The sequence below is a fragment of the Taudactylus pleione genome, unplaced genomic scaffold, assembly GCF_031769625.1.
Source record: "Taudactylus pleione unplaced genomic scaffold, aTauple2 ptg000687l, whole genome shotgun sequence".
Classification (NCBI taxonomy): domain Eukaryota; kingdom Metazoa; phylum Chordata; class Amphibia; order Anura; family Myobatrachidae; genus Taudactylus; species Taudactylus pleione.
Genome location: NW_028285089.1, coordinates 579,698 through 605,070, shown reverse-complemented (window position 1 = coordinate 605,070; position 25,373 = coordinate 579,698).

Below are 25,373 nucleotides of genomic sequence, written 5' to 3'. Positions count from 1 at the left end.
GGAGGCCAGGAGGATGCAGGTAAGTGTAATGAAGGGGGGGTCGCGGGGGTCCGAGATCACGGGGGCGGGGCTTAGCACCGAGTGCGGGGCTTAGCGTCGGTGGGGGGGTAGTAGCGGTGGTCGGTCGGTGCATGCGTGGGCTCTTAGTCGCGGTATTTTTTCCGAAAATACCGCGACTAGAGTGCGGATGGGATCCGCAGGGACAGAGCTTTATCGCAAGCTCTGTCCCTGCAAGGGATTTATAGTAAATCCCTGTGATATTGCCTGAATTCGCAATGCGAATTCACTCAGTAATATCACACTACAATCCGCATTCAATATGCGGATTGTAGTAAATAGAGCCCAATATATTTTATAAGTTAGAATAGGAGTCTGCTCATAGTGTAGCAATTACCATTTAAATTGGATAAACAAAGACAATATGAAGTAAACCACATCCACACTTACCTATATATAATGTTTGTGGGATTCCAAGTGATTTAATTTTTTATACAATAATATTTTTTATTATTTCCAATAAAGGTACTAGACTTGGAACCCATATACATTTGGTATCAATAGAGACTTGATATTTTTTCCCATAAAAATACTTAAATCTCTTTATACATTTTCTGTTACTGAGAAAGTACCCCTGGTTACCTTAACAAGTAGATTAGTAATATTTGTTATACTGCTTCTTTAATAATAGTATATTAAACTTTGAGTATTAATTATGCTGGGCATAAAGTGGCAGATAAAATGCCTGTTAGACCAACAGCCTGACACCCTGCAGATATTGTCTGCATACACTGAGAGGGGCCTTCAAATACCTAGTTACTTGCTGATAGATATAGTACAGTGTATGGCACCCAATATCCGCATTCCTCCCCTGGGGAGGAGACATTTTCTCATTCCTCCTCTGTGGAACCGGTGAAATGTCTGTCGGCTAAAATATTGCATGGGACGGACATGCTGATGATATGGCATGCATAACCGATCGATATTTTTGGATTGCTCATTTGCATACACAGTACAATTATTTATGTGATCCACCAATATTAGGCATAATGCCCAGGTTACTGCATAGTGTATGCACAGCATTAGAATTATATAATCTGATCCGTCTTTTTCTCTCTGTGGGGTCTGTTCATAATCACTTAATTTCTACAAAAGTACTGTAGGTGAAAATTAAGATTTTCACCTATTTTTGTAGAAATTAAAAACCAGGCTAATTCATCATTCTTGTAACACAGGAGATCACTGATATCTCCTGGTTACAATTGTCCCCTGATAATTTCCGCAGTCCCCATACTATAGGGATGTGGAAATTATGAAATTCATCACATTTTTTCTGAACTTGACAGTGATACTGTACACCACCCTGAGATGGCATACAGTATCCAATACAGCAGAGATCCCTCCCTGCTCTATCCTCTAACCTTAATAAAGCCCCCTCCTGGGTCCTCGAGCTCTACTCCAGTGAGCTGGGGCGGGAGAGGACATAGCAGCAGTGGCGAGGGACTGGCGCTGCGGGGCTGCACGGTCTTAGCAGGAGTTAGTCTCCCATGGTGGCTACAGCTATGCAGCGGCGGGGGGTGGGTGGGTCGGGGGAAACCATCAGCAGGGTTAGCCGGGAGTGAGCGTGAACTGCATGTGCAGCTTCAAGACAGGCTGCAAGGAGACAGTGAAGCAGGAGACAAGACCCCTTTTTCTTAAAAGCTGTCTCCGCAAAAGGAGCAGCTTTTTGGAAGTGATAATAAAGTATAAGAGGCATGATGAATGCCCCAATACAAGGATTGAACTTGCAGAGAGTTCAGTCCTTAACTATCACAGGGATCCTTTTTCCTTCATGAATAGACCCCCTGTGTGTGCAGATAAATGGAAATGTATGGATTGTCTCATTTGCCTGAAACTATTTATTATTAATGTACTTGGCTGCATACGACATAAACATAGGTAAAAAGATGGTAATAAATATCAGTTTGGTTTACATAGTCCTGTCATATGCTAAGCAACGGAAAGAAATAATTTTGATTGTTTATAAGTGGTATGGTGATATGCTCTGAGAATATTTTACAATTAAGATTTTAGGGCAGTTACACTAAAGGAGCTCACACACTAGACGACTCGCAAAAGATGTGATGTCATCAACGATTTCCCTTAAACTTCCTGGGAAACTCACCGGCACTCCTGGACAGATGATATCTTGCTGAACTGTGCAATGTGACTAATGACCTATTGTGCGTTCTTAATGATTTCCAGGGTATTGTTAAGGAGATTGCCAGATCTTACCTGCTGTAGGTAAGATATGAAGATACAACGAATGACCTGCAGGACCTCACATCGGATCATTATCCTTCCTGGAAGCTGCACGATTTTCACGTTTTTAAACAATGCATTGTTCTGTCGCGTTGTTTTCGTGCAAATCGTATTTAAAATCGTCCAGTGTGTGAGCACCTGGAGTCTTATTCTTATAAAATGACATTATTAATTATTTCATCTTATGTCATGTTTAGTACTGAGTTTCCCCACAAGCCAGTATTTGTAAATGGGTTGGGTATGAGATCCCAGTGGTCGGGATGATGCTGCTCAGAATACCGACAGCGGCATCCCGATATCCATAAGAAAACAAGGTAAAACTAACCCTAATCCCTAACCCTCCATTCCCAGTGCCTATCCCTAACCTCCCCCTCCCAGCACCCTAAACCTAACACTCCTTTCCCAGTGCCTAAACCTAACCTCTCCCCCTAGTGCCTAAACCTAACCTCCCCCTCCTCGCACCCTAAACCTAACACTCCCCCCTAGTGCCTAACCCTAAGCCCCCCTAATTCCTAACCCTAACCCCGCACCCTCCTCCCAATAGCTGATACTTGCTACCTTCGGGATGCTGGCAGTCGGTATTCTGACACTGTTGGGATTTCGGCACCGGGATTTTGGCTGTTGGCATCCCGCACAACTGGATGCTGACTCCATCCCTATGTAAATATGTGTGACATTCTCAAATGTAAGTTAGGCAATGCATAGTGCCTCAGCACAAACTTTTATCAATGTATGTTTTATTGTGCAGAAAGTCCACAGAGTGATTTCGTAGAAATACGCCATCTTCGCCGTAGAAATACGCCATACGCCATGTGGAAACGTAAGCTATCCATAGTACTATAGATATATTCTATTTGCTCTTTTACTTTAATAAGGTCAGCCGTTCTGCCAAAATATAATCATAAACATGGTTGGTCATGAAAGCATATCAATATTGATAACAATCATGGGATGAAAAATTATTAAAACCAATGGCCCAATGAGTGTTCTGAGGTTTCACATTCATTGGTCACAGCTAGTGCTGGTACCTGATCTGCAAGGCCATAGAGAGCTGGGCCTGGAGACTGTAGGAAGCGCGGCAGCGGCCTAATTGTAGAGGCGTGGTCACATCCCCTAAAAAAGTCTGAAAAAATATGTTGTGTTGATCTGTCAGGAACACAGCCATGGTAAATGGAATGGAAAACTATATTTCTCTGCAACAAATTACATAAAACCATATAAAGCAAGAGTCATCAAATGACGTGACATTCTTGCAAAAGAACCTGGGCATTAGCTGCTTGGGTGTCCAACAGCACTCAATAGATATTTATGGCTCCTGAACTTAAAATAAATAAATAAAAAAACCAAGGGAGCAGGGTGTAAATGTTACCCCTTTATATTTCCATATATCTTGAATATGCTATTTCAGTCTTGTGCAACTAAAAAGGAATTTACTGATTACAGGAAGGAACATTGTTACCATGTCATGTTTGCAGTCACCTGGTACTTGCCAGCCATTGTACAGGGTTTTCCTTCCCCATTTTCAATGCTAATATTGTCATTATAAACTTTGCCATCATAAAAGATTTTCTGTTAATTGATTTAAAAAATCTTACATGTTGTGTAGATCGCTTGGCCCATATGAACAAAGCCACAGAGGAGCCAGAGATTTCTTATGAAGGTAAAATATCAGATCATATCTATTATGTAGTATGTGTAGCCCAGGGTTGCCGACTTTCTGTTTGCCCCTCCCAGGAGGGGGAAGCCAGATCGGCAAATCAGGCGGGCGTGTACAGTGTGTACGGCATGTATGGGTGGAGCGGGGGCACGCAATCGCATCATTTTGGCCCCATTGATATCACCAGCATTGTAAAGCAGGGGGCGGGGCTAAAATGATGCAATTCAGCGAGAATCGCGTTACCGCTCCCCCTGCTGCTGGGGATTCTCTTATAACCGCAGTGGAGGGAGTGCCGAAGGGGGCGGCGGCTCCTTGGAGGCTTGCCTGTATGTCCAGGGGGCTGGGAGCAGCACCAGATATTTGTGAGGCTCCCAGCCAAATCGGGAGGGTAGGCAAGTATGGTGTAGGCCAGTGTTAGTGAATAACATAAGCACAGCTTAAACATTAATTGTTCTTTAAATTAGTGTTAGTGAATGTACACTGTATAACAATTCTTGTTGTTTTCAGAGTTACCATCTACGCCAGAAGGGGGAGAAGAACCATCAGAAGAAAGTAAGTGATTACACTCCCTCATACTGCTGACTATAGCTAACATCATACTGTACATTACAGCTGGAGGAATTGCTTATCAGTTGTCTTATACAGTAATTACTGACAGTTATAGATACCAAATTTCCCAGTAACAACTGTCCAAGTGGATACAGATCATAGGGGGCATGTATAGAAACTTTGTACCATGTAGAGTATTGGGACTATAGTGTCTCACAACATAGCGTATTACATTCTGGAAACTGTGGTTACTTTGGTGGTTTCATTCCGACCCAGTACTGACACTTAGCATAATACAGGAGGAGAAACAAGGGAAATATTTGTTCCCAACCATTTTAATATAAACTTTAGATTCCTATGTAATAAAACACCATCACACTTATATTAGAAGCAGATAATTTGCATCTGACACAGCTCCCTATTGGGCACCCAATATTATTCAATATAAGACTATAATTATTGATTTAGGATAAAGAAATAAAAGATAAAAGGGGGCAGGGTATACATTTTGCCTCTATACTTTTAGATATCTTGCATATGTTATTTCAGTCTTAGGCAACTAAAAAGAAGAATAAAAGACATTAGCTATGAGGGAGTTTCTTGTGCTTAGCAGAAAGGCAGTTTAATCTTATATTGGTAGTGTTCCCTTTACAATACACTGTATAACAATTTGTGTTGTTTTCAGAGTTACCACCTGCGCCAGATGTAAAACGGGTAGAAAAACGATTAAATGAAAGTAAGTGATTACTCTCCCTCACACTGCTGACTATAGCACACATCATACTGTACATTACAGCTGGAGGAATTACTTATCAGTTCTCTTATACTTTCTTCTGCCCATTGCTGAAATGGGACCATTCATTCTTGCAGACTGCAGAGCTGTAATAGCAGCAGTAATACAGAGGGGAAATAAGGGTGAAGCTACTGGAATGAATGGCCTAATGGTAGTATGAAATGTAACAGGAATTACTGACAGTTATAGATACCAAGTTCCCCAGTAACAACTGTCCAAGTGGACTCAGGGCCTGATTCACTACAGAACGCAATTCTGCTTAAATGCACTCACCGCAGTAGCTAATATCAGCGGTGCTATGTAAATGTTTGCATTCACATTGCGATCGCATCCTGACATTAAGATGCCCACTTCCACTTACTCACATCTGTATACTAGGGTAACATAGCGAAACAATCGGTAACATCAAACCCATAAGCAAACTTGCAACAAACCCTGACCTTACTCAGAACTTGCTAACATCTATGCTCGCTATCAGTGCTATGGCTGCTTATGGCCATACAGTGATTAATTGATTCACGCCCCTACAATGGCATTGTAATGCACTGGCGCGCCTGCGTGCACCTGACCGCCCCACCCAACACCACCCCCAAATGGCACTTCCTGTCAATCACTCTGCTTTGGGTCTGCGTAGCCTCTTCAATCACAATTCTGATACCACTTGCTAGATCGCACACATGTACTGCGATATATACGCATGCGCAGAACACAATAATAGACCGATTGCGTGCTTATTTGCAACTGCGTTCTTTAGTGAATCAGGTCCTCAGTCCAGACAGAGGCTGCTATACAAATCAGCTGTACACATGTTACAGAGGGTTCAAGAAGTGAGGGGGGACTACTGCTGGGGGCACTATATAAGGGTCGCTACTATGGGCACTGCATAGGGGGGACTACTGCTGGGGCACTATATAAGGGTCGCTACTATGGGCACTGCAAAGGGGGGACCACTACTGTGGGCACTGCATAGGGGAGACTACAGCTAGGGGCACTGCAAAGCGGGGACCACTACTGGGGCACTGCTTAGGGGAGACTACTGCTGGGGGCACTGTATAAGGGACACTACTTGGAGCTCTGCATAGGGTCGATCACTACTGCGGGCACTGTATAAGGGGCACTGCATAGGGGGGACCACTACTAGGGGCACTGTATATGGGGCACTACTGGAGACACTGCATAGGGAGACCACTACTAGCGGTACTTTATAAGGGGCATTACTGGGAGCACTGTATAAGGGTGCATTACTGGGGGCACTGTATAAGGGGCACTACTACAGGGGGCACTGTATATGGGGCACTACTACAGGGGGCACTGTATATGGGGCACTACTACAGGGGGCACTGTATATGGGGCACTACTACAGGGGGCACTAAGGTGCATATGGAATGGAAAGGAATATTCACAGAGTGCTGAGAAATGCTGGTGTGTCATGTTGACACCCTCCCATTTCCCAGTGGTCACGCTCCTTGTGGCATGTGACCACGGCCACGTTTTTGGCACGTGCCTACGTCGCACGCACATACTTGGTAAGTGGGGACCTCTGTTTTTTAACTTGCCCTGGGCTCCAAAAACCCTAGTTATGCCACTGCTCCTCACATGTAACACGGACTCCACATATCTCTGTCCCCCCAAAGCAGTATCATAAGGCCCTAGAGCTCCCATCTCCATGTTTGTGCTTCCCCCTTAGCAGTGTCATCAGCCCCCACTCTTCATACTGCTCTGCACCCCTCCAGCTCTTACCTTTATCCTGTGTGGCTGGGGAAGTTCCAGCTCTTGTAACTCCACACTCTGGCTGGCTGCTCAGCACAGGGTCTCTGGTGTACTGCTGCGGCCTCCTGATGTCTCCTTCTGAGTGGCTTGGAGCACTGAGGGGTCTGTTTACTAAGCCTTGAATGGAGATAAAGTGAACTGAGATAAAGTCCCAGCCAATCAGCTCCTAACTGTCAATTTTAGTTACATGGCAATTAGGAGCTGATTAGCTTGGACTTTATCCCCATTCATTTTAACTCCATCCAAGGCTTAGTAAATAGACCTACAGTATGAGCATGAGAAGTTGCCACAGTGAGGACCGTGCGGCTGTGACATTACAGGATGTACCACAGGCTACAGGCCAATTAGCAGAGATCACTGGTCCTAGCCTCCACTGCAACACACACATGCGGCCACACAGGCACATCTCTGCCTCCACGATCAGTGCCCTAAGCGCGGCACTGTCACTGTGTGATAGAGGGCCACAGCTGCTAATAACAGAGTAGGTCCAGCCCAGCGGTAAGTACCCCGCTTTCCCAGTGACCCAATCCACCCCTGTCCAGGTTTTATGGTTCTCACTTTTTTAGTTTTACATTCTATACTGTATGTATAATTTTGTTATACTCTATGTGCCATTCATTCTGTTAAATAGAATTTATTTACAAAACACTAACAGACACAAGTTATTATACTCCACTCAGGTGTGCAGCTGTACACAATTAATTATTACTACCTACTAGGACAAAAAGAGCTTTCAATCTGAGTAACATATTACTATTGAGTGCAGTAGATACAGTAGACTGAAATACTTAGCTGCAGTGATCAGAGGGCAGGTTCTGTCTTTCCTATGTTTCAAACCACGTTAAGATAAACTTTAAATTCCTACTTAATAGATCACAATCACACAGATATTAGCAGCAGAATATTTGCCCATCTACACAGCTCAATTTTTTGGTTTGTGGCTCTTGGGTGTCTGTGTAATGGGGGGTACCCACTAAGTGATTTAAGCAAGCAATTGCACGATAATGATGTTGTTATCGTGCAATCGCTTGCAAATCGTGCATGCATCGGGGATGTTTTGGACTGAAGCGACCCGCGATGCGCGTGCCCCCGGGTCACATCCGACATCGCCCATACATGCAGGTCAACCTGACGATCTCATCAGGTTCTGCATGTGCGGGGATGAGGGATGTGCTGGGACTGAACGAGTGAACGTTCAGTCTAGGCACATCACTAGCTATACAAGCGACAGCACGATTGCAATGTCGCAATCGTGCTGTCATTTGTATATCGCTTAGTGGATACCCCTCATTAGAGAAGGTCTGATTTTATTGATACATAACAACATATACTGAGAATTACAAATCAGAAGATCCAGAATGTCAGACCCAGTAACCCAGCACATTATGGAAATGGGTCTGATCACTGAGGGCCTGATTCAGACCCGCTCACGAGTGCTATGCGCTCGCAAACGGGTCGATGGTGGCCCAGTGCGCATTCGCACGACGGAGCCAGCTCCGTCATGCGCATGCGCGAGACCCCGATAGCAACAGGCAAACCGTCGCTCCGGGTCTCGTACCAAAGGGGGCGTGCTGTCGATGTTGAGTGACAGCACGGCCCCTTTGGTGGGTGGGCCAGGGGTGTGGCTGCCCAGACGGAGGCATTCCCATGGGAACGCCTACCATCTGGGGCCGGCCCCACTGACATCACAAGTGATGTCAGTGGGAGTGCTTTCGGCTCCTATAGAGCCGAAAGCACTCTAGGGATTGCGGCAATGAGACCCTACCACAAGGGTCTCGTCGCAAGCCCGATGGTCACAATGGTCTTGACCATCGCGACCATCTTCCTGGCTGTTCGCTATAGCTGTGGGTGGTCACCCACAGCTATGCGAGCGGCCAGGAGGCCGCTCTAAAAAAACAAGGCCGGCCCTGATTCATAGCGAGCGCTCTGTCAGAGCGTCCAGCTCTGAATCAAGCCCTGAGACCGCACCCCCTGCACCCTCCGTAGTTAAAGGAGTTCCGCCACTGAGTGGCGTAACTACTGCCCCTGTCACCCCCAAGCTACCCAGCGCCTCCAAGCCACCGCGGAGGCTACGGGGGCAGTAGTTACGCCACTGTGCAGAGGTACATTATACCCACACATGATGTCATGTGACCCTGCCTCTATCTGATGCCATTCACTTATGCCAGAATAATCCAAGTGACCACCAAAAAAAAAAAGAAGTAAAGGAAGGGGTTGACACCAGAAAGAGGAGTTGTCAGGACAGAAAATAGGAGGAGTCAGATTAATTATTTATCGCCCCTCCTAAAAGAACAGTCTAGATCTGCCCCTGGGTTAGACAAGCATGGCATGTGTCGGGTGTGGGAGTTATTTACATAATAAGCATTTAAAACATACTTGCCGACATTCAGCTCCCTCCTTCCAGGATGGAGCTGAATGTCTGCACACAGCGGGGGCGTGGCGCAAACACGCCATCATGGCTCCGCCCCCTCTTCACAATGCTGAAAATATTGGGCGGGAGGCTTGCCTGCTTTTCCAGGGGGTTGGTAGCGGCACCCGATATTCGGGAGGGTAGACAAGCCTGATCTAAAAACAGAAAAGTATTGAGTGAAATTCTCATACAATAAATTTATAAAGAACAGATCATTTTTAAGACATAAAAAATAGCACAAATATCAATAGTGTTCTTTTAAAATTAAATTGCCTGGCTTGCATCTTGTTACTTCACAATAAGGGGTAAATTTATTAAGCTCCCGATTTCTCTCCGTATTCATGTGTTTAATTTTTCTAACTGGTTACTGAATTTACTAAGCTGCTGATTTGCTGTCATTTGTGTTGCTCGATTGTGTAATCATTCATATTTTTCATTTGTATCTATCTAGTATTCAGTTTTGACTAACTCGAACGAACAGATGCATGGACGGATCAGAGAGATCCGTGATACATGCACCTGTGTGTAGCAAAATAAACACAGATACACGGACAGATCAGTGAGATCTGTCTGTGCTTTTGTTTTAAAAAAGGAATACCAGTGTAAACACAAAAAACGGCGTGGCCCAGTCCCCAAAAGAACAACCAGCACCGGTCTTTGGAGACCCAGTACTGCTTGTGCTAAATACAGGGGACAAATGACGTAGGGGGACCATCTATTAACCACAACCAGCACCAGGCTATTCAGAGCCAGCCCCGGTTGCCAAAATACAGGGGACAAACTATGTAGCACAACCAGTACTGGGTCTCCAAAGCCTGGTGCTAGTTGTTCTTTTGATAGGGGGGTGCAAGCCATTTTATAAAAAACTTTTACACTATTTTACATCTTTTAAAACACAGAAGCACAGATGGATCTCACTGATCCATCTGTGCACCTGTTTATTTATTTACACACAGATGCATGTATCACGGATCTCCCTGATCTGTGCGAGCAGAGTTGTCAGTGATGGTTATATATATTGACAAATGAAACTCGAATTGAAAAAGGTGTTCTATTTGAGATTTCTATTTCGGTTCTTTTTTGTGTTTTTTGCGGCAAATTTGCACTATATTTCGGCCATTATAACATGAATCCTTAGAAAATTTGATGTCTATGGCAAAGTGCTACCGAGTTGGGCCAATGGTCTATGTGTCCAAAAATGTGTTAACGTCCGAGTTTCAGGTGTTCTCGAATAATTGTTCCTTTTCGAATATAGCAAAGTCAGAAGAGTTTAACCCTTAGTAAATTCCGAATATGCTTTTAATGGCTGATTTTAATGCATTTGATGTCATTGAACCTTAGTAAATTTACTCCTAATAGTGTTTAGAGTCATTTGTTTGCTTTTATATAGTGTAATATTTACACACACACACAAAATTATTTTTTAGGCGACCTGGAATTCTACTTTTGGCAAGTGAGGGCAGAGAACATCAGGAATCTAGTTATTTTATGTGCTGTGATAATAATTACTGGCATTGTATGCACAGGACTGGCCCTGATACTCCTCACATTTTACAGGCACCAACTGTATGTATTGAATTATTTTTATTATCTATTTTATATATGTTTAAAACCTAAGAATTATTTATTTATTTATATGTCATATATTAACAGATTGTCAAAGTACAAATTGGATCAAGCAACAATGGGTAAGCAAACCTACAATTATTTAAATATATTATACAATTGTATACATAGGTAAAATAATGTAATTGGCTTATTTGTTTTTTTTCCCCTGTTTCTCCAGATACAGATGTTGAAGCCGGAGGCCAAGTAATGAAATCCACCTGATAGAGTGTCACAGGCTTCGGGGGTATATTTACTAAAGGTTGATTTTAATTGATTTTAAAAGATTTCAAATCGATCTAAATTGATCAACAAAGATGTTGTGTTTCTGGGGCCATATCACACATTTACTACCAGACTTTGGGGTAAATGTAATAGACTGCGGACTGCAGGCATGGGCAATTTCCATGCACGTCTGCCCGATGTTTTAAAGTAGCAGTCATTTAAAAGGCAAAACCAAGTTGATTTTGCCTTTTAAATGACTGCTACTTTAAAACATCGGACAGTTTGGCACAGAACTTGCAGATGCATGCAGTCTGCAGGCTATTACATTTACTCCTTTGTCTGTTAGTAAACGCGTGATTTAGCCCCAGAATCACAACATCATTGCTGATCTATTTAGATCGATTAGAAATATATTAAAATCAATTAAAATCATCCTTCAGTAAACATACCCCCGTCGTGCGGGAGGCGGAGCATCGTGGTGGCCGCGTTTTATCCTTACCTCCGTCTCCCCTTTACTACATCTCTACATATCCCCGGCTAAAACAGTTTTAACAGTGGCAGAAGACACAGAATTGTGCAGAGGAAGATCAGCGCTTAGGAACCCCTAATATCAACATTGTGCTCTTCAGTAACAGCGGGCCTCATATCCTTGCAACCTGGTATATTTCACACCTATATTAAAAATCTTCCCCTCCTAATCCCGTGTATTGGTGGTCTGTGCAACCGATCCCAACCTATCCCATTTTCCTACCTATCCATCTTTCATCCCCACATATATTATTATAATACTCATGCAAATATTTTATCTGAATTGTTTGCCTTAATGAGGATTTATACTGATCTGTAGAATATCTTCATACCATTTTGTACCAATATTCATAATATACTATCTAAACCTGGTAAATCTGCACAATAGCACCACCTGGTGGCTTCTGTGTATACTAATGAAACTATGTATACTTTTTTGTTCTACTTGCAATATCTATATCTTTAGGTGCCCATCCACTAGCAGATCAGGGAAAGACGGTACGATTACGACATCGGAATCGTACCGTCGTTCCCCTAGGTGGTGCAGTGCCTACACTGAACGATTGATCGCCCAGTGTAGGTACATCAATCATCCCCGAACATGGCCAATCTGTTGTTATTGGCAGATTGGCCTGCATGTTCGGCCGATGATTGATGTCAGAAATGACCAGTGGGATCGCGCATCGCTGGTCATTTCTGACATTTGGATGCACGATTTGTGGCCGCTTACTGAGCGATTGCACGATTACAATGTTGTAATCGTGCAATCGTACAGTGTAATCGGCTAGTGGATGGGCACCTTAAGACATACTGAATACTGACAAAATATTATAGGACTTGCCTGTCAGATTATTGTGAAAATTATCTTCTGCTCCATATTGCATTGTGCATTTACAATTACACAACACTGCTGTTTTATTCCCTTGCTATTGCCACTTGATGGTGGCCCATTATATCACCACTACTTGTGGATTGGAGGGGGGAGGGGAGGGGGGAGAGGGGAAGATAGACTACACTGGTATCCAGGGCTGCCATCAGGGGGGGACTGCCGGGCCTGGAGTCCCGGGCCTGGACACTCTGGGGGCCCGCCTGCTATGCCTGTCAACAACTTACTAAAGTAAGTCTGCCAAACTTACTGACAGGCTCAGCCCCGGGGGTCCGCTACTACCAGTGGGCAGCCGCTGCCACCCGTGCACACATTTATATTGCCTCCTTATCTTACCTTTCACTGACAGGCTCGGCTCCCCAGCTGCCTGTTACCACTGCTATGTCCTCTATCTCCAATCACCTGCTGCTGCTGCCGTATATATGGCTGGCTGTGGGAGGCAGGCAGAGAGGATTCTCCCGGCTGCTCGATTGTGTTATAGGCTAGCAGCACAGAGCAGCCGGGAGCATCCTCTCTGCCTGCCTCCCACAGCCAGCCATATACACGGCAGCAGCGGCGGGCGATTGGAGATAGTTAGAGGACATAGCAGTGGTAATAGGCGGCTGGGGAGCGGTTAGATAAGGAGGGGATATAGTTGTGTGCATGGGCGGCCGCCCGCTGGTAGTAGCGGAACCCCGGGGCCGAGTCTGTCAGTGAGTATAAATTTGGCAGGGGGGGGGAGTAGTGGGTGGGCGGGCCCCTCATTTGGGGGGGGTGTTTGTTGAGAGGCTCTGTATAATGGGGGGGTTGTTGCTGTGAGGCTCTGTATAATGGGGGGTTGTTGCTGTGAGGCTCTGTATAATGGGTGGGTTGTTGTTGTGAGGCTCTGTATAATGGGGGGGATTGTTGCTGTGAGGCTCTATATAATGGGGGGGGTTGTTGCAGTGAGGCTCTGTATAAAGGGAGGGGGTTGTTGCTGTGAGGCTCTGTATAATGGGGGCTGGGGGGCCCTGCCTATTTGGTCCGTCCAGGCCCCAAAATTTCTGATGGCGGCCCTGATGGTATCCCACACCATATCAGATTTGAATGTGAATATAATCCATTTTACATCTTGGACTTTTGATTTAGACACAGATAAAACTATTGTATTTTATTTCACACCAAGATACTCTGTGGTATTTATCTTTACATTTACGCAATGTGACAACTATGTAAATATTTAACTCAAATGTCTTGACTTAATGTAACCATTCTACATAGGAGGGGCTTTTGATTTCTCGCTTGCCTAGGTACAATTATTTTTCTGTTCATTTCCTCCTGCATGGCATAGAAAAAAATATAAAACAGGTTATACCAATGCCCTAGAGAATGGTCAAACCCAACAAGGGTGGAAATAAATCTCTCCAATATACCCCGCCACCCCCCCGTTCACACCATGGAACCATCAAATGATTCCCAATCTTCCTTGTCACAGGTTAACCCCTCTTCTCCCAATTCGGACATATCTCAAGAGGACTCACCAATCTTCCGTCAGATGGACAAAAAACTGGATAATATCCAGACGTCCATGGATAAAAAAACCTGACACCATCCAACTTAAAATGTAAGGCAGTTGAGGAATTAACCGATAAACTAGATGACCAGGAAAACCGTAATAGATGCAAGAACTTAAGATTTTGAGGAATTCCCGAGTCCATTAAATGCTCTGACCTAAATGATCTCCTTAGCGTTGATCTTGTTAGTGTGCTTCAGGTTCCCACGAGCACAGGTACTGTAGCTATTGAACGTTTCCACCATATTGGCCTAGAACGTAACTCAAAAAACAATGGACCTCATTCAGAGTTGGTCGTAAGTGGCTGCTTGGTCGTACGCCTAACGACCGCAAAACTGAAAAAGGAAGCAATCGCACGGCCGGTCGGACGCAACCAAAGTGACGCCCATACGTGAACAATTCCGGCCTTCTATGTTGGTTGTAGCAGGAAATTTATGTACGCCCCTAAAACGCCCTGAAAATGGTGAGGAACGCCTGTGTTTTTAGACCACCACCCCCGTCAACACCCACAAACGGCCTTTCATGTCAATCAACTTGGAAGCCACTTCCTGCTCATAAGCCGTACGATCGTCAGCATTTTGGATCACAAGGTCTCGTATGCACATGCGCACAACTAACCGTACGCATGCGTGGTTTGGAAACATTGGATGCATATGACCGAGCAGCCGCTTACGACCGACTCTGAATGAGGTCCAATGTCCCTAGACAGGTGATAGCCAGATTTTGGGATTTTCGTGAAAAGGAAAATATTTTGAGGGCATACCGTAAGACTGACTCCCTTCAAGTCCACGTCTTTACTGTATTAAGATTTTTTGGCCGCGGTCACTCACAAAAGAATGGAATTCTGCCCTATTTGTAAATTAAGTTTTGAAAAGCAAAATTAAGGGTTGTACTAGACGGCAAACCAATCATCTTTGATTCCCCACAGGCAGCCAAATCTCATTTTGTTATAACCCCACATTCTCCTACTGGGATAAATCCATCTGCCTGGAAACCCCCCTCCCCAGCACACACTGTGACCACAATAGAAATAGTAATATAATAGATTGTTACTAGCGCTGCATTTTATTCTCAGTATCACAAATGAAATAATTAGCACCACCTGTGGATCTTTTTACATGTGTCAGCCAGTGATAAATAACCTGTGCACCAACTAGGAGATCTGGAAAACATGTACTGTTAGGGATGCACTGCTATAGAGCCCAATATGTACATATATAGTATGTCCAGGGCAGTGCCAGGTCCTTCTGCTGCTCCTCCAGGCTCCTGAACTTGCTCCCTTGCCCTGGAATGGTGCCCAGTGCCCACATTTAAAATAAATACAGTCAACTCAGACAGGATGGCCCTACTACTGCATATAATGGGTTACTGTGATCGCTGGTCCTGTATATGCTGGAATTATCACACACAATACACTATGTATGACGCATATTAAAGCTGTTTAGGTACTAATTCTGCCCTCTTCATGGACTGGCCACACTCGCTCTAAAATCAAGCATTTGGAAACCCCCCTCTAGAAATCCTGCATTTGCCACTGAAATCAGTCCCCTCCTAACAGTTGAATAAATTATCACCCTTTGAGGTGATAAGTAATATGTTTCTATACAACATTGAGTCTAAGACTCCCGCTGTGATACGCTTAGCGTATTAAAATACATTTTGATCTTTTATGTTCGTATACCACTGGTAAACAAAATGCTTACGTCATTGTCTTCCTACCTCCTTTTTCACGCTTTTCCCTTTTTTCTCTCTTTCCCTTTCATCTTCACATGCAGCGGCCCTGGGACGTGGGGGTTCCTAATTCTATTCATGATATCACATGTTACACTGTCATGTTCTGGGTTGTTTGTGGACCCGGGGTGGTAGCAGGAGCGATCACAGAAGTGGGTTTGAATATAAAACTAGGTTTTTTAATACGTACTTGAGTATACATAAAATATGGCAGTAAATAAAAGTCCAGGCATATATAAACGTGCACTAGAGTTCTGTGGTGGGAGTAATGGGTTAATGTCCAAGTAGAAAAAATTAGAAGTGTCCAGGTGTGCAGGTAGTGAGACCGGAATAATCAACCAGGTATGCAGGTAGTGATGCAGGAAAATAATAAGCCAGGTATGCAGGTAGTGAACTAAGGCAAATGAGCAGGATATCAGCAGGCTCAGGCACTCGGGTATGGGGAAGGGTGGTGGAGGAAGCGGGGTAGTCCAGCGGAAGCTAGGAGCTGACAGGCAGACTAGCAGACAGCGAATTTCACAGGAACAGGATAAGCACAGAGAACTCCCAGCTAGGCTGAGATACACATTGCACTGGCAAAGAAGGAAGGCACTGAACCTTCCTAAATACCCCATGCCATGCTGTTACTGGCCGGAGGGAACAAGTGACTCACCAGGATTGGCCAGCCACATTACATGGCCAAAAGGCAAAATGGTGGCGCCCATGCCAAACGGAACGGAGACGCCACCAGGCCTTACCAGCGCAGAGTGACAACAGGCCTGCACAACAACGCGCGCAGCCAAAGCCCCCCGCCAGACACCAGCTCCGCCACCAGGCAGCCCGCACCACAATGACCTCACAGGTAACACCCGCCTTGCGCCATGCTGAAATACCCTGCATGTACCCCCCCTTTTGGGGTGGCCTCAGGACACTCACCAGGCTTCTCCGGATAAGCAGAATTAAATCTCTTGATGAGCGGGGGAGCGTGGACATCACGAGCATCTGTCCAGCAACGTTCCTCTGGACCGTAACCTTTCCAGTCCAGCAAATACTGTAAATGACCTCTGCGTAGATGAGAGTCCAAGATCTGGGCGATCTCAAACTCAACTCCTCTCTCCATCTGGACTCGAGGAGAAGCAGGTAGAGCATTATGGAACCTATTCAGAACCAGAGGTTTTAATAAGGAAACATGGAAGGAATTAGGAATTTTTAGGTATGGGGTAACTAAACAATAGGCCACTGGATTAATGACTTCTGTTATGGTGAAGGGACCAATGAAGCGGGGTGCAAATTTCTTTGAAGGAACTCTTAGACGAAGATTCCGGGTGGACAACCAAACCTGGTTTCCAACTTGCATGCGTGGAACTATTCTACGCTTCTTATCGGCCTGGGTCTTATAGCGAGAGGATGCCTTCAGCAAATCAGACCGTATTTGAGTCCAGATGGCAGCAAAATTCCGCACCGTGTCCTCCACGGCCGGAACATAAAAAACAGGCAGGCTTCGGAATTCGGGAACACAAGGATGAAGGCCATAAACAACCTGAAATGGCATTTGGTTAGTTGACGAGTGGTAGGAAGCATTATGTGCAAACTCAGCCCATGGCAGCAAGGCAGCCCAATTGTCCTGGGAAGATGTCATAAAGATTCTTAAGAAAGTCTCTAGATCTTGATTAACTCTCTCGGTGGAGCCGTTGCTTTGCGGATGGTAGGCCGTGGAAAAGTTTTTAACTTCACTTGAAGAACAGAACACAAAGCCCTCCAGAATTTTGCAGTAAATTGCACACCACGGTCAGAGACAATTTCAGCAGGAAGGCCATGAAGACGAAATATGTGTTGAACGAACAACTGTGCCAGGTCAGGAACAGAAGGTAACTTCTTCAAAGGTATATAGTGGACCATCTTAGAGAATCAATCTATTACAACCCAGATAGTATTGAAGCCTTGAGAGACTGGCAGGTCTGTGACAAAATCCATGGAGAGATGTGTCCATGGACGTGATGGAGTAGGTAGTGGAAGCAATTCCCCAGCTGGAGCTTGTCGTGATGATTTATACTGGGCACAGGAGGAGCAGTAAGAAATGAACTCCATTATATCTGCCTTCATAGAAGGCCACCAATAGTGTCTTTTCAGGAACTCCAAGGTCTTCCGAGTGCCTACACATACATACAGATATAAACACACTACATATACATATATACACACTAACACATACATACACACTACATACACATATATACACAATAACATACATACACATATATACACACTAACACTAGACACACACTAACACTAGACACATACATACACATGCTAAAACACATACAATACATAACTATTACTTACACTTAACAACAGCAGGATGCAACTCCCATGATTAGGCTTGTCGCGTTGACTCCGCCCTCATTGTCGTCAGCATCAGCGACTGAAGAGTAAAATTGACCAATCGGTCCATGGGGGGGTGGGTTCCCAGGTTGGAGCAGGCACATTCCTCCCCCTGTTAGTGCGGGCCAGCAGGCAGCAGTGGCAGGAGTGGCCCCCTCTGATTCTGCCTGTGTCAGCGTCCCCGCACAGAACACATACAGTGCGTTGTCAAGCCTTGAGGCTCAAGGACCTGCTCTGTTTTGAAAACGGCTGCAGGGGGTCGGGTTGGTGGGCCCCTAGAACCTTCGGGCCCTTGGGCAGCAGCCCAAAAAGACCAATGGAAGAGACGGCCCTGGTCATGTGGTAGACCCGGGCGCTGAAATGATTAGTTTGTCAAAGTGTGCATGTCCTGTTTATACAACATAAGGGTGGGTGGGAGGGCCAAAGGACAATTCCATCTAGCACCTCATTTTTTTCTTTGCATTATGTACTGTTTGGGGCCTAGTTTTTCAAACTGTCATCCTGTCTGCCACTGCAGAGCCACTCCTAGATGGGCCACGTGTTTGTGCCGCCCACTCGTATCGCTTAGCATAGTCATCCAGCTACCTTGGTGCAACCTTTTGGACATAAAAACACTATTGTGAGGTGTTCAGAATAGACTGGAAATGAGTGGAGATTAATGTTATTGAGGTTAATAATAGCATAGGACAGAAAAACCCACAAATTCTGTGATTTTAGCTGTTTTTATGTTTTTTTCCCAAAAAAATACAGATCCAAAACCCAGAACCCAAAACACGGAAGGGTGGTTTTGGCAAAACCATTCCAGATCCAAAACACAAAGAAAGATCCAGATCCAAAACCAAAACACAAAAAGAGGCCGGTGCACACCCCTAATATATATATATATATATATATATATATATATATATATATATATATTATATATATATATATGTGTATGTATATGTATGTATACAGTATATATGTATGTACTGTATGTACATATGTATGTACTGTATGTACTGTATGTATATATGTATATATATATATGTATGTATATGCATGCATTTTATATATATATATAAGTATATATACACAGTATATAAGTATGTACTTTATGTATATATGTATGTATATATTTATGTATATATGTACAGTATGTGTATATATATATTAGGGATGAGCGGGTTCGGATTTCTGAAATCCGAACCCCCCCGAGCCCCCCCGATCTGAGTCGGATCCGAGTCAGGTTTGAGTTTTCCCATCTGACTCAGATCTGAAAACGAGGCAAAACATCATCATCCCACTGTCGGATTCTCACGGGTTTTGGATTTAATAAAAGGTTCCCACGTTGACGCCATTTTTCACTCCGGCTATGGACAGTAAAGAGGGAGGGTGGGAGTTGTGCTGCTGTTGTCGTCCATAGGGTCTGTGTCCACTCCAAAGTCCATAGGGGCTGGCTGGGCTGTGTAGTGCAGTGTACCATAAAGGCTGTAGTCCTAAATGGGTACTGTAGTGTTGTCCAGGGGGTGCAATGTCCATCAGGGGTGCTCCCCCCAAGTACAAAAAAATATATATTTTCTGTTTGTGTGCGCTGTGGCCGCATGTGCATCAACAAAGCAGCGCCAAGCGTGCACCTGTGTCATAAGTAAAGGGCCAGCTGGCTCATCTGTTGAAGGGTGCTGTAACCCCCAAAGTGCGCTCCAAAAAAAATTATATATATATTTTTCTGTGTTTGTGACTTGTGTGCGCTGTAGCCGCACGTGCATGAAAAAAGTAGCACCAAGCGTGCGCCTGTGTCATAAGTAAAGGGCCGGCTGGCTCGTCTGTTGAAGGGTGCTGTAACCCCCAAAGTGCTGCAGCTGCTGCCACTAGTCATTACATAAATGATTAAATGCCATCAACATCATCTGCCAAGGCTGATGCCCAATATCATAGTAGAGGGCATATAAAATCCCAAATGACAAAGTTCAGGAAAATGACCTTAAAAAATACATTTAAATCATCTGAGGAGAAACGTAAACTTGCCAATATGCCATTTACGACACGGAGTGGCAAGGAACGGCTAAGGTCTTTCCCTATGTTCATGACTAGTGGTTCAGCTTCACATGACGATGGAAACCTCCTCCCGCTAGAAAAATTAAATGAGTTAAGCTGGCAAAGGCACAGCAAAGAACTGTGCGTTCTAAGAAGATATCACAAATCCCCAAGGAGAGTCCAAGTGTGGCGGCGGTTGCGAAGCCTGACCTTCCCAACACTGGACGGGAAGAGGTGGCTCCTTCCACCATTTGCACACCCTCTGCAAGTGCTGGAAGGAGCACCCACGGTCCAGTTGCTGATATTCACGTGCATCCGGTATCCGCCATTAGTGCAGTGGGATTTAGACAATTGATGGAGGTAGTGTGTCCCCATTACCAAATCCCGTCTGGATTCCACTTCACTAGGCAGGCGATACCGAGAATGTACAGAAACGTCAGAAAAAGTGTCCTCAGTGTCGTAAAAAATGCGGTTGTACCTAATGTGTCATACTTGCCGACTTCTTCTGTTTTCTTCCCGGAGAAGCCCGAGGAGGATAAACAGGTTGGGGGAGGGGGCATATGGTTAGCGCCATTAAGCCCCGCCCCCAGGCGTCAATTTGCCGCAAACGGCCAAATGATTAGATTCTCATAGAATCGTGTCATTAGAGCCGTCCCCTATCTCTGGACCCGCCGATCACCGGGAATATTCTCCCCATTCTGCCCACTTCACTAGGAAGTGAGCGGAATGCGGGAGAAGTGCCTACCCTTCCGGGGATTACCCAAAAAATCGGGAGCCTTCCGGGAGGGTTGGCAACCCTGATATGTGTATATATATAGATAAATAGATATAACAAATCCGTGGGTGGCGGCACTCATAGCGACTTAGAGAGGCTTACCTTGCATTATTTATAAGTCGCTATGATTGTCACCACCCATGGAGGGAAACAGTCGGTAAGCCGGCAGACGCAATGCCGACCGCCGTCTTCCCAAATGCTAAATCCCGGCAAGGGTTAAATGACAGGCATTGAAATCTTGACTCCTGTCATTTTACCTACCCCGGGAGACCGGTGCCCGGCGCGGACAGCCAAGTGGGGGGCAGGGTTAGGTTTAGGGCTCCCAGGGGGGACTTAGGGTTAGGCACCCCCTAAGGAGGTTAGGGTCAGGCTAGGGGAAGAGAGGGTTAGGGTTAGGCACCCCCGGGGGGAGGTTAGGGTTAGGCCCCCCCCAGGGGACTTAGATTTAGGTGGCGGGAAAGGAGGGGTTAGGTTTAGGCACTTACAGGGGGGATTAGGGTTAGGCACTTGGGGCAAAGGTTAGGGTTAGGCACCCCTAAGGGAGGGTTAGGGGTAGAATAGGTTAGTTTATACTAGGGGTGTGCACCGGCCACTTTTCGTGTTTTGTGTTTTGGTTTTGGATCTGGATCTTTCTTCGTGTTTTGGATCTGGATTGGTTTTGCCAAAACCACCCTTCCGTGTTTTGGGTTCTGGGTTTTGTGTTTTGGATCTGTATTTTTTTGAAAAAAAGCATAAAAACAGCTAAAATCACAGAATTTGTAGGTTTTTCTGCTCCTATGCTATTATTAACCTCAATAACCTTAATTTCCACTCATTTCCAGTCTATTCTGAACACCTCACACCTCACAATAGTGTTTTTATGTCCAAAAGGTTGCACCGAGGTAGCTGGATGACTATGCTAAGCGACACGAGTGGGCGGCACAAACACGTGACCCATCTAGGAGTGACACTGCAGTGGCAGACAGGATGGCAGTTAGAAAAACTAGGCCCCAAACTGTACATAATGCAAAGAAAAAAAGAGGTGCAAGATGGAATTGTCCTTGGGCCCTCCCACCCACCCTTATGTTGTATAAACAGGACATGCACACTTTAACAAATCAATCATTTCAGCGCCAGGGTCTGCCACACAACTGTGGCTGAAATGATTGGTTCGTTTGGGCCCCCACAAAACAAGCTGGCAATTAATGTGTCCCTGCACAAACTGGCTCTACGGAGGCAAGATGTCATCCTCATCCTCCTCATCCACCGATTCCTCACCCTCTTCAGTGTGTACATCCTCATCCTCACAAAGTATTAACTCGTCCCCACTTGAATCCACCACCACAGGTCCCTCTGTACGTTCTGGAGGCTGGTCTCCCTGGAAGAGCTGATAATTCATTTTGATGAACATCATCTTCTCCACATTCTGTGGAAGCAACCTCCTACGCCTTTCGCTGACAAGGTTCCCGGCTGCACTAAACACTCTTTCGGAGTACACACTGGAGGGGGGGCAACTCAGGTAAAATAGAGCCAGTTTGTACAGGGGCCTCCAAATTGCCTCTTTTTCCTGCCAGTACAGGTATGGACTGTCTGACATGCCTACTTGGATGCTGTCACCGATGTAATCCTCCACCATTCTGTCAATGGTGACAGTATCATATGCAGTGACAGTAGACATGTCAGAAATTGTTGCCAGGTCCTTCAGTCCGGACCAGATGTCCAAACTTGGTCCTGCCTGCCCTGCATCACCGCCAGCGGGTTGCTTAGGATACCTAAGTTTTTTCCTGGCAGCCCCAGTTGCGGGAGAAAATGAAGAAGGAGCCGTTGACGTGTCACGTTCCGCTTCAGCTGACAGTGTGTTCACCAGCAGGTCTTTGCACCTCTGCAGGCTTGTGTCGGCCGGAAAGAGAGACACCACATAGGCTTTAAACCTAGGATCGAGCACGGTGGCCAAAATGTAGTGGTCTGATTTCAACAGATTGACCACCCTGGAATCCTGGCAAAGCGAATGAAGGGCTTCATCCACAAGTCCCACATGCCGAGCGGAATCGCTCCGTCTTAGCTCCTCCTTCACTTTCTCCAGCTGCTTCTGCAAAAGCCTGATGAGGGGAATGACCTGACTCAAGCTGGCAGTGTCTGAACTGACTTCACGTGTGGCAAGTTCGAAGGGCTGAAGAACCTTGCACAACACGGAAATCATTCTCCACTGCGCTTGAGTCAGGTGCATACCCCCTCCTTTGCCTATGTCATAGGTGGATGTATAGGCTTGTATGGCCTTTTGCTGCTCCTCCATCCTCTGAAGCATATAGAGGGTTGAGTTCCACCGCGTCACAACCTCTTGCTTCAGGTGATGGCGGGGCAGGTTCAAGAGTGTTTGCTGGCGCTCCAGTCTTCGGCACGCAGTCGCTGAATGGCGAAAGTGGCCAGAAATTTTTCGGGCCACCCAAAGCGTCTCCTGCACGCCCCTGTCGCTTTTCAGAAAATTCTGCACCACCAAGTTTATTGTGTGAGCAAAACATGGGACGTGCTGGAATTTGCCCAGATGTAATGCCCGCACAATATTGGTGGCGTTGTCAGATATCACAAATCCCCAGGAGAGTCTAAGTGGGGTAAGCCACTGGGCGATGATTTCCCTCAGTTTCTCTAAGAGGTTGTCGGCGGTGTGCCTCTTACTGAAACCGGTGATACACAGCGTAGCCTGCCTTGTAACGAGCTGGCGTTTCTGAGATGCTGCTACTGGTGACGCTGCTGCTGTTGCTGCGTAAGGTGATACATCTACCCAGTGGGCTGTCACAGTCATATAGTCCTTAGTCTGCCCTGTTCCACTTGTCCACATGTCCGTGGTTAAGTGGACATTGTGTACAACGGCATTTTTCAGGACACTTTTTCTGACGTTTCTGTACAGTCTCGGTATCGCCTGCCTAGTGAAGTGGAATTTAGACGGGATTTGGAACCGGGGACACACTACCTCCATCAATTGTCTAAATCCCACTGCACTAATGGCGGATACCGGACGCACGTCTAACACCAACATAGCAGTCAAGGCCTCAGTTATACGTTTTGCTTCAGGATGACTGCTGTCGTACTTCATCCTCCTCGCTAAGGACTGTTGGAGGGTCAATTGTTTAGTAAAAGTAGTGGTGTTCCTACTTCCTCTCTGGGATGATGAACGACTCCCAGCAGCAGCAGCAACAGCAGCAGCGGCAGCAGTAGGCGTAGCAATGCAGGATCCTCCGGAGGAATCCCGGATAGGAGAGTCAGTCATGCCAGTGATATGGCCTGCAGGACTACTTCCGATCCTGACTAAGGAGGAAATTGACGAGGAGGGAGTTGACGGTGTGGTTTGCAGGCGCTTGGATACAACAGGACAACGGGATTTAGGTGTCCCTGGACTGCTTACGGTCTGAGCCAAAGTTTCTGAACTTGACAGTAACTTTTTATGAACGCGCTGCAGGTGCCGTATAAGGGAGGATGTTCCTAGGTGGTTGACGTCCCTACCCCTACTTATTTCACCTTTACATATGGTACATATGGCAAGACAGTTGTTGTCCGGATTTGGATAGAAATATTGCCAGACCAAAGAGGTGGAATGTTTGGTCTTCTGCCCAGGCATGACCGTGATGGGCTTTTTCATCCCACGGACAACAACTGTCTCCCCCGGAGCCTGATTTAAACAAACCACATCACCATCAGAATCCTCCTCGCCAACTTCCTCCTCAGCGCCAGCTACACCAGTATCCTCATCCTGTTGTACTTCAACAGTGACATCTTCAATTTGCATATCAGCAAGTGGACTGTGGGTGCTCCTTTCAGCACTTGCAGGGGGCGTGCAAATGGTGGAAAGAGCCACCTCTTCCCGTCCAGTGCTGGGAAGGTCAGGCATCGCAACCACCACCACACTTGGACTCTCCTTGGGGATTTGTGATATCTTCTTAGAAAGCACAGTTCTTCGCTGTGCTTTTGCCAGCTTAACTCTTTTGATTTTTTTAGTGGGAGGAGTGCTTCCATCGTCATGTGAAGCTGAACCACTAGTCATGAACATACTAGGGATCGACCTTAGCCGTTCCTTGCCACTCCGTGTCGTAAATGGCATATTGGCAAGTTTACGTTTCTCTTCAGCTGATTTAAATGTCTTTTTCAAGGTCATTTTCCTGAACTTTGCCATTTGGGATTGTATGTGCCCTCTACTATGACATTGGGCATCGGCCTTGGCAGACGACGTTGATGGCATGTTATCGTCTATGTCATGACTAGTGGCA